This window comes from Procambarus clarkii, unplaced genomic scaffold, assembly GCF_040958095.1.
Source record: "Procambarus clarkii isolate CNS0578487 unplaced genomic scaffold, FALCON_Pclarkii_2.0 HiC_scaffold_115, whole genome shotgun sequence".
NCBI lineage: Eukaryota > Metazoa > Arthropoda > Malacostraca > Decapoda > Cambaridae > Procambarus > Procambarus clarkii.
This window is the reverse complement of record NW_027189148.1, coordinates 229,195-238,852: the sequence shown is the minus strand read 5'-3', so window position 1 is coordinate 238,852 and position 9,658 is coordinate 229,195. Positions and strand designations below refer to the sequence as shown.

Genomic DNA, 9,658 nt, shown 5'->3' with positions numbered 1-9,658 from the left:
ATAATGTTTTTTGTTTTGTTTTGTTTGTTTCGTTTGTTTTTTGTTTGAAGGCTGGCTGGCTGGCTGGCTGGCTCCACGGAAATTCACGGAGTTGTGTGGAATAAGGCCTGGTTAAAATGAATTAATATGTATGTCATGTTTAAAACAAACTCGCTTAATATAGTGTGTGAGGGCTTTATACAAAAACAAACAACCAAAACAAAACATGTTGTATATATATATATATATATATATATATATACTATATATATATATATATATATATATATATATAATATATATATATATATATATATATATATATATAGCTTAATCCGGGTTTGAACTCGCAACTCCAAGAATACGCATCACTATATACACTTTACCACTGGACCACTGCAGGACACTTGATGCTAGGTATCAATTAATGACGTAAATGCCATTTCCACAAATAAATGATAATTTAAAAGTATTTGTATGTACAAATCTTTTCTGTTTAAAAGGCTACAATATCAGTTACTGATATAATTTGTGTTAATGTTTCTATACCCACAGGAAGGCATGTTTTTGCTTATATGTAAGGGGTACGGAGAAGGAATCCACAGGACCATCATTCCCCTTTCCCCCCCCCCCCCCCCCCCCCCTCCCCACCTACTACCACCACCACCACCACCACCCACCACTACTCACCACCCAATCACCACCAATCACCACCACCACAATCACCACCAATCACCACCACCACACCTAACCGAAAAACCCCCTAACACATCAACCCTCCCCCAATCAACAGGCGAAATAATAACCCTCAAATGCCTGCCTGCTGCCTGCCAGCCAGCCAATACTAACGGTCTTCTCAGAAAGAAAATCTCTTTGTATCTGTATTACTTGATGAAATGTATGATTCTAATAATGAAAATAAATTGTTATGTCGGTTGTATGAGCATAATGACCAATATGCACGTGATATGAATGAATTAAATAGTGTAGTTTTAAGTAATTAGGTTGTAGACACATTAAGCGGATATGATATTTGACGCGTCCAGAACTGGTGATTTTTGGTTTAGTTTTAAATGCACCACCACCACCACCACCACCATTGCTTCCCCAGAGCCTAATTAAGGACCGGTAAAAGGAGTCAATATGTATGTCATCTATAAAACCAAAGAATGAATAAAAACACACACACACACACCTACATAATAGTACTAGGAAGATTGTATGGCATAAAAAAAAAAAAAAAGTACTCCCATTGGGTCGTTTGAACTCGCGACTTCCAAAACACCAGCCACACACCTTACCACCCAGCCACCATAGAGTTGGTATAATTGTGCAACTTTAGTTATAAAACTAAAGTTCTTATTGTCTCAAATCTTATTGTCTGTTCTATGAAAAGGCATGATGTAAATTATGTATTTTTTGAATGATTGAATTGTAGGCACATTAAGCGGATTCGATATTTGATATATCCAGAAAAGGGTGATTTCTGTTCAGTTTTAAAATGCATCACCGTTAACGCTAAAGGACTGGTAAAACGACTCGATGTTTGTCATTTTTAAAATAAACACTAAAAACTAGGCCCTTAACATATATAATGTTTTGAATATAAAATTGAATGCATATAAATACAAAGTGGGAGTGGGCTGGCTGGCTGGCTGCCTGCCTGCCTGGCTGGCTGGCTGGCTGGCTGGTGGCTGACTGGCTGGCTGCCTGGCTGCCTGCCTGCCTGCCTGCCTGCCTGCCTGCCTGCCTGCCTGGCTGGCTGGCTGGCTGGCTGGCTGGCTGGCTGGCTGGCTGGCTGGCTGGCTGGCTGCCCGCCCGCCCGCCCGCCCGCCCGCCCCCCGCCCGCCTGCTTGCCTTGCCTTGCCTTGCCTTGCCTTGCCTTGCCTTGGCTGTCCTGTCCTGTTATTGCCTTGCCTTGCCTTGCCTTGCCTTGCCTTGCCCTGCCCTGCCTTGGCTGCAGCTGGCTGGCTGGCCGTAAATCAACTCTTAACAACACCACACCACACCACACCATCACTCATCACCCATCACCCACCACCGGCCCCAGTCTCCCAGCCTCTCTTATATACCCGAGCAGGCCCTTTAAATTATTTGAATTGTTGCACTTCGGCCAATGGCACGATCGCTGCTGCTCAAACATATTCTGGTTCACACAATAATATATATAATATTATATATATATATATATATATATATATATATATATATATATATATATATATATATATATATATATATATATATATATATATATATATATATATATATATATATATATATATATATATATATATATATATATATTTATTCATGAAACACATTAAAACCTTGATCATTTATTCATTCAGTTACGTCTAGTGAAGAATTGCTTTTGTTCATTTGTATGATTAAAAATTGATAGAATATGAATTCCTCGCTTAAAGTAAAATATAAAAATATATATTGGATTTTATATGATTGGTTAATATTCCAAGTGATGCTGAATATCCCCTATAATTTTTGTTTTGTTTGTTTGTTTGTTATGTACACATTCCAAATGAAATCAATATAAATGTTATTATTAATGTTTGGAAAGTTGATTGTCTACTTGAATCTCTCTATTAAAGTGTGTGTGGCTCCGGATGGAGCCTGGTTATGGTATTTGTCGTGGTGGGTGGCAGAAGTGCTTACTTCTTCTCTGTCTTCTTTGGCAAAAGAACTGCCTGAATGTTTGGAAGAACACCTCCCTGTGCAATGGTTACGCCAGACAGAAGTTTGTTGAGTTCTTCGTCGTTGCGGATGGCCAACTGCAAGTGACGTGGGATGATACGGGTCTTCTTGTTGTCACGTGCGGCGTTACCGGCGAGCTCCAGAACTTCGGCAGCGAGGTATTCCATGACGGCTGCCAGGTAGACAGGAGCGCCAGCACCGACGCGTTCGGCGTTAGTTGCCCTTACGCAGCAGACGGTGAATTCTGCCCCAGGGGAACTGAAGTCCGGCCCCTGCTGGAGCGAGACTTTGACTTGCCCTCACTTTGCCTCCCTTGCACGCGTCCTGACATTGCTGCTGCTGTTTGTGGGTTTGTGGTGGTTTTATGCCGCCCCGCAGATCGAGCTTCGTGTTATATACCCCGCTCAGGATCAAGGGAGCCCGCCACTGACCAATCAGCGCGCTCCGCCACGCGACCCGCTCTGAGCTGAGTCGCGAGCGGGATATAAAAGGAAAGCTCGCCTCGCGCAAAAGTTCATTATTGTATCGCAACGCCAGCCAGCACGAGCATCATCATGCCACCCAAGGCATCTGGAAAGGCTGCCAAGAAGGCCGGAAAGGCCCAGAAGGCCATTGCCAAGGGCGATAAGAAAAAGAAGCGCAGGAGGAAGGAGAGCTACAGCATCTACATCTACAAAGTGCTGAAGCAGGTCCACCCCGACACTGGTATCTCTTCCAAAGCCATGTCGATCATGAACTCGTTCGTGAACGACATCTTCGAGCGCATCGCCGCCGAGGCTTCTCGCCTGGCCCACTACAACAAGCGTTCCACCATTACCAGTCGGGAGATCCAGACGGCTGTAAGGCTCCTGTTGCCCGGAGAACTGGCCAAGCACGCCGTCTCTGAGGGCACTAAGGCCGTCACCAAGTACACCTCCTCCAAGTAAACGGCTTACTTACTGCCCTGTGGTGGTGGCTTGGCCTCAAACCAACAAACTCGGCTCCATTGGAGCCACACTTTAATTTCTAAAGAGATTGTGAGTGTTAGACACCAATACTATTATAACAAAAACCTCTGTCACTGAAAGCAAATAGCTATAAAATGAGAATATTTATGAAACTGTCTGTGTGTGTTTCTCTCTCTCAGTGTCTGTCTGTCTGTCTGTCTGTCTGTCTGTCTGTCTGTCTGCCTGCCTGCTGCCTGTCTGTCTGTCTGTCTGTCTGTCTGTCTGTCTGTCTGTCTGTCTGTCTGTCTGTCTGTCTGTCTTGTCTGTCTGTCTGTGTGTTCTCTCTCTCTCTCTCTCTCTCTCTCTCTCTCTCCTCTCTCTCTCTCTCTCTCTCTCTCTCTCTCTCTCTCTCCTCTCCTCTCTCTTCTCTCTCTCAACACATATAAGCACTCGGTATCTTTTTTCTAGAGATTAGAGATTCATTGTTATGTTCCACATTAGGATTACTATGCAGGCCACCCTCTTAGGTTTGAAAATGTCAAGAAAACGGTTAATTTAAAATGTCATCTCCTAACTTAACAGATTAAGCCAGAGGACCGAAAACAGAATAAAACAGGACTGGACAGTATATGTCACTTATACAAGCTGCTTTTATTTCTAGTACAGTATGACAATTTTTATTTTGGGGGGGGGGGTGATCCTTGACAGTGCATAAGAGTGAAAAGCGACGGCGTTTTGTTTGTAAGAGAACAGGTTGTACTACAAATGACTTGATTTATTGATATCACATGTATGTATGACACCTAAATTATGCTAGGAATGTCTGAAATCTCCTTAGAAGGATATTTTGGCCCTGAGAAGGGCCGAGTTTGGTGTATACTAGGGTGGTCGATTTAGCTTATGCACGCTCTCCACGGATACGGCGAGCAAGCTGAATGTCCTTTGGCATGATGGTGACACGCTTGGCGTGGATGGCACAGAGGTTAGTGTCCTCGAAGAGACCGACCAGGTAAGCCTCGGATGCCTCCTGTAAAGCCATGACGGCAGACGACTGGAAGCGAAGATCGGTCTTGAAGTCCTGGGCAATCTCGCGCACCAGACGCTGGAAGGGAAGTTTCCTGATGAGCAACTCGGTGCTCTTCTGGTAACGACGGATCTCACGCAGGGCGACCGTTCCGGGCCTGTAACGGTGAGGCTTCTTCACACCCCCTGTGGCAGGAGCAGACTTGCGTGCTGCCTTGGTGGCCAGCTGCTTACGAGGAGCCTTGCCTCCCGTGGACTTGCGAGCAGTCTGCTTGGTGCGAGCCATGGTGAACAACTGTGGTTTGTGATGGCCGGCGCCGAAAAATTTTTGCTTATATACGCCGTCTCGAGGCGCTTGCTCGAGCGCCATTGGCTGCTCGACTCGCCTACGTCACCCGTTGCCCCTCCCCTCCTTCCTCTGGCTGCAGCAACAGGCGGCTCACCTCAATCACTATTATCGCTGATTTTGCTCTATTTTTTGGATTTGTGCAAAAGTCATTTCACAGGGACGTGAAACAGACGAGTAGGCAACTGCAGTTTTGAAAGCGTTGTGAGAAAGCCGTGTCTACTCGACCACAAGCGTAAAGTAAGGGCAGGCAGGAGTTGCAATGCTACTAGTACGTCCGCTTGATGGGATATAGTCGGGAAATCGTGCGGGCATTCGTCAATTCGATTCACACAACTTCAACACCATGACTGGACGCGGCAAGGGAGGCAAGGGACTCGGAAAGGGTGGCGCCAAGCGTCATCGTAAGGTGCTACGTGACAACATCCAGGGCATCACCAAGCCCGCTATTCGTCGCTTAGCTCGTCGTGGCGGCGTGAAGCGTATTTCGGGTCTCATCTACGAAGAGACCCGTGGCGTCCTGAAGGTGTTCCTCGAGAACGTCATCCGTGATGCTGTAACCTACACGGAACACGCCAAGAGGAAGACCGTCACTGCCATGGACGTGGTGTACGCTCTGAAGCGCCAGGGTCGTACCCTCTACGGATTCGGCGGATAAGAGCTTGGCTAATCCATCGATTCCACCACCACCACCTCAAAACGGGACCTAATTAGGTCCCTATACTTTTTTACTGAAGGGCTTAATAGACGATAACATAAATTGTTTTGATATCAGCTAGCACATTGGGTCTTATGAAATCTATTTTTTATCCTCGCATGCTTAAAGGGACTCTGATTGGGGAGGGAGGGGGGGGGGAAGGTTTGTTACGTTATATACTAGCAGAGCAGGATCATTGGTGGGGGGGGGGGGGTGGGGGAGAGAGAGAGAGAGAGAGATCTTTCCCAACTCTTCCTTTTTACATGAGTGAGCTACCCGTTTTATTCATTTTATCCTTCTCAGAGCTGTTTTGATAGTATCCAAATGATGGTAAATGAAAAGGGAGGACACGAATATCTACCCAGAATTCAGGACTGGCAATCGATATGCATGTTTGAGTGCGAATCTTTTTCTCTCTCAACTTAGGTATACGTTTATGTCGTACCTAAAAGCGAGAACCACACTATTGGGACAAGTATGCAAGGCCCAATTTTCCTAACAAGCACAGTTAATTTTGTTATTTTCGAACATTTCTTTCCAAATTGGTTTATCCAATTAACAGTATTATATTAAGATCATGAATTGCTGGGTTAGGTTAGGTTAGGTTAGGTTAGGTTAGGTTAGCTTAGGTTAGGTTAGGTTAGGTTAGGTTAGGTTAGCTTAGCTTAGCTTGGGTTAGCTTAGGTTAGGTTAGGTTAGCTTAGCTTGGGTTAGCATAGGTTAGGTTAGGTTTGATTACATTTCTATGTTAGATTTAACTCAAATTCAAAACAATTGCAGTCATTCGGCTTGTTAGTCAACTTGCCTCTAATAGGGGCAATTTGCTAACAAGACTATTTAGTTTTGTGTGCATATAATATATATATATATATATATATATAAATATATATATATATATATATATATATATATATATATAATATATAATATTATAGCTTCAAGACTCCGAACCAATATAGAAGCATCAAGAGGAAGTGCTTGTGTTATGGGCCAATAGGCCTTCTGCAGTTACTTCCATTCTTATGTTTTTATTCCCATTGGTTCGTGTTTTATCTTGTGTAAATGTCAATCACCTCACCAAAAACTTTGGTACCATATCACCTCACCCATGTATGTGTGGATATATATATATATATATATATAATATATATATATATATATTATATATATATATATATATATATATATATATATATATATATAATATACAGAGTAAATCTACCCCAAAAGTAATGATTTATTTGTCTACAAAACTAAACTCTTTTTGGAATCATATGAGGCCCCTCCACTGAGGGGGGAGGCCTGGATGTTTATTGTCATGTGTATTCATGCTGCTTGCATGTCGTCGTTTATTTTGCCTTTGTTGTTTTCTTGACAGCTTTCTTTGCCTTGGGTGGTTTGGGAGATTTTGAAGCTCTCTTTATTTTGGGCTTTTTGTTCCCAACAACAAGCTGCTGCTGCTGCTGCTTCTTTTTCAAGGCTGTAGGTGGTTTGTTGCTTGTGGCGGCTTTCTTGGGAGTTACCACGGCCTTCTTTGCTGCTGTAGATGGTTTCTTGGTTGTGGTGGCTTTCTTGGGAGTTAGAACGGCCCTCTTCTCTGCTACGGCCAGCTTGAATGATCCACTAGCTCCACTTCCCTTGGTCTGAACAAGAATGCCGTCAGCCACTGCTTTCTTGAGAAATCTTCGGATGTAAATGGCGATCTTGGCAGCCTCGACTTTGTTGTTGGCAACAACGTACTTCTTGATTGCTTGTAGAGACGAGCCCTTACGGTCTTTGAGTGCTGCGACCGCGGCTAGAACCATTTGACTAGTTTTCGGGTGAGCAACCTGGACGCGAGGTTTCCTGGTGGTGGCCACCACAGCAGCAGCAGCCGCAGCCTTCTTGGTAGGCTTTGCTTCTACCATGATGATGATGAGATAACCAAGGTGATGAGAGACGCTCAGACAGTCACGGGGGAATGATGCTGCCGCCGCTTGAGCCGAACCTATTTATGTGCCGGCACGGTACAGAAGCTGCAACCTGGCAACTCGTCCACCAATCACGACGGTTGGTTTTACGGCTCCGAAACCTGGATCCCATATCTTCTCTAAAATAGAAGCATTTGTTCATGTTCTTTGTAAAAGTATCATAAAGCAGGACAGATGAGACAAATATCATAAAAACTGAAGAGCAGATGAGCACACACATGTATGTATTACAAAAGAAAATCCACAAATTCATTAGAAATTGGCAGGGTAGGCTGAGGAAGTAGGTAGATGTAAAATGTCTGTAAATGGCGAAAGAACATAAACCCAAGACTGAATAAACGATGTTAAATATCCATGCCAAGGAGACAAAAATATGTTAGGATACAATTACCATTAAGACACCACAAGAAGGTCCGTATCCTGCCGTGATGACTAAAAAGAGTTGGTTATTAGCCACAATGTGTAGGCAGTCTCATGCCAACGGCCATACCACGTTGAGAACACCGCTTCTCGTCCGATCAGCGAAGTTAAGCAACGTTGGGTTTGGTTAGTACTTGGATGGGTGACCGCCTGGGAACACCAAATGCTGTTGGCAATAATGTTTTTTGTTTTGTTTTGTTTTGTTTCGTTTGTTTTTGTTTGAATGGCTGGCTGGCTGGCTGGCTCCACGGGAAATTCACGGAGTTGTGTGGAATAAGGCCTGGTAAAATGAATTAATATGTATGTCATGTTTAAAACAAACTCGCTTAATATAGTGTGTGAGGCTTTATACAAAAACAAACAACCAAAACAAAACATGTTGTGTATATATATATATATATATATAATATATATATATATATATATATATATATATATAATATATATATATATATATAGCTTAATCCGGGTTTGAACTCGCAACTCCAAGAATACGCATCACTTATATACACTTTACCACTGGACCACTGCAGGACACTTGATGCTGAGGTATCAATTTAATGACGTAAATGCCATTTCCACAAATAAATGATAATTTAAAAGTATTTGTATGTACAAATCTTTTCTGTTTAAAAGGCTACAATATCAGTTACTGATATAATTTGTGTTAATGTTTCTATACCCACAGGAAGGCATGTTTTTGCTTATATGTAAGGGGTACGGAGAAGGAATCCACAGACCATCATTCCCCTTCCCCCCCCCCCCCCCCTCCCACCTACTACCACCACCACCACCACCACCACCACTACTCACCACCAATCACCACCAATCACCACCACCACCAATCACCACCAATCACCACCACCACACCTAACCGAAAACCCCCTAACACATCAACCCCCCCCAATCAACAGGCGAAATAATAACCCTCAAATGCCTGCCTGCCTGCCTGCCAGCCAGCCAATACTAACGGTCTTCTCAGAAAGAAAATCTCTTTGTATCTGTATTACTTGATGAAATGTATGATTCTAATAATGAAAATAAATTGTTATGTCGGTTGTATGAGCATAATGACCAATATGCACGTGATATGAATGAATTAAATAGTGTAGTTTTAAGTAATTAGGTTGTAGACACATTAAGCGGATATGATATTTGACGCGTCCAGAACTGGTGATTTTTGGTTTAGTTTTAAATGCACCACCACCACCACCACCACCATTGCTTCCCCAGAGCCTAATTAAGGACCGGTAAAAGGAGTCAATATGTATGTCATCTATAAAACCAAAGAATGAATAAAAACACACACACACACACCTACATAATAGTACTAGGAAGATTGTATGGCAAAAAAAAAAAAAAGTACTCCCATTGGGTCGTTTGAACTCGCGACTTCCAAAACACCAGCCACACACCTTACCACCCAGCCACCATAGAGTTGGTATAATTGTGCAACTTTAGTTATAAAACTAAAGTTCTTATTGTCTCAAATCTTATTGTCTGTTCTATGAAAAGGCATGATGTAAATTATGTATTTTTTGAATGATTGAATTGTAGGCACATTAAGCGGATTCGATATTTGATA

General features: G+C 43.0%; 1 non-coding gene across 1 annotated transcript; it reads left to right on the top strand.

The window, feature by feature from the left end:
• The first annotated feature begins 8,129 nt into the window (after positions 1-8,129).
• LOC138360573 (5S ribosomal RNA) lies at positions 8,130-8,248 on the top strand. The gene has a single exon (XR_011226486.1). It is a non-coding gene; the product is annotated as a 5S ribosomal RNA (ribosomal RNA).
• The last annotated feature ends 1,410 nt before the right edge of the window (positions 8,249-9,658 follow it).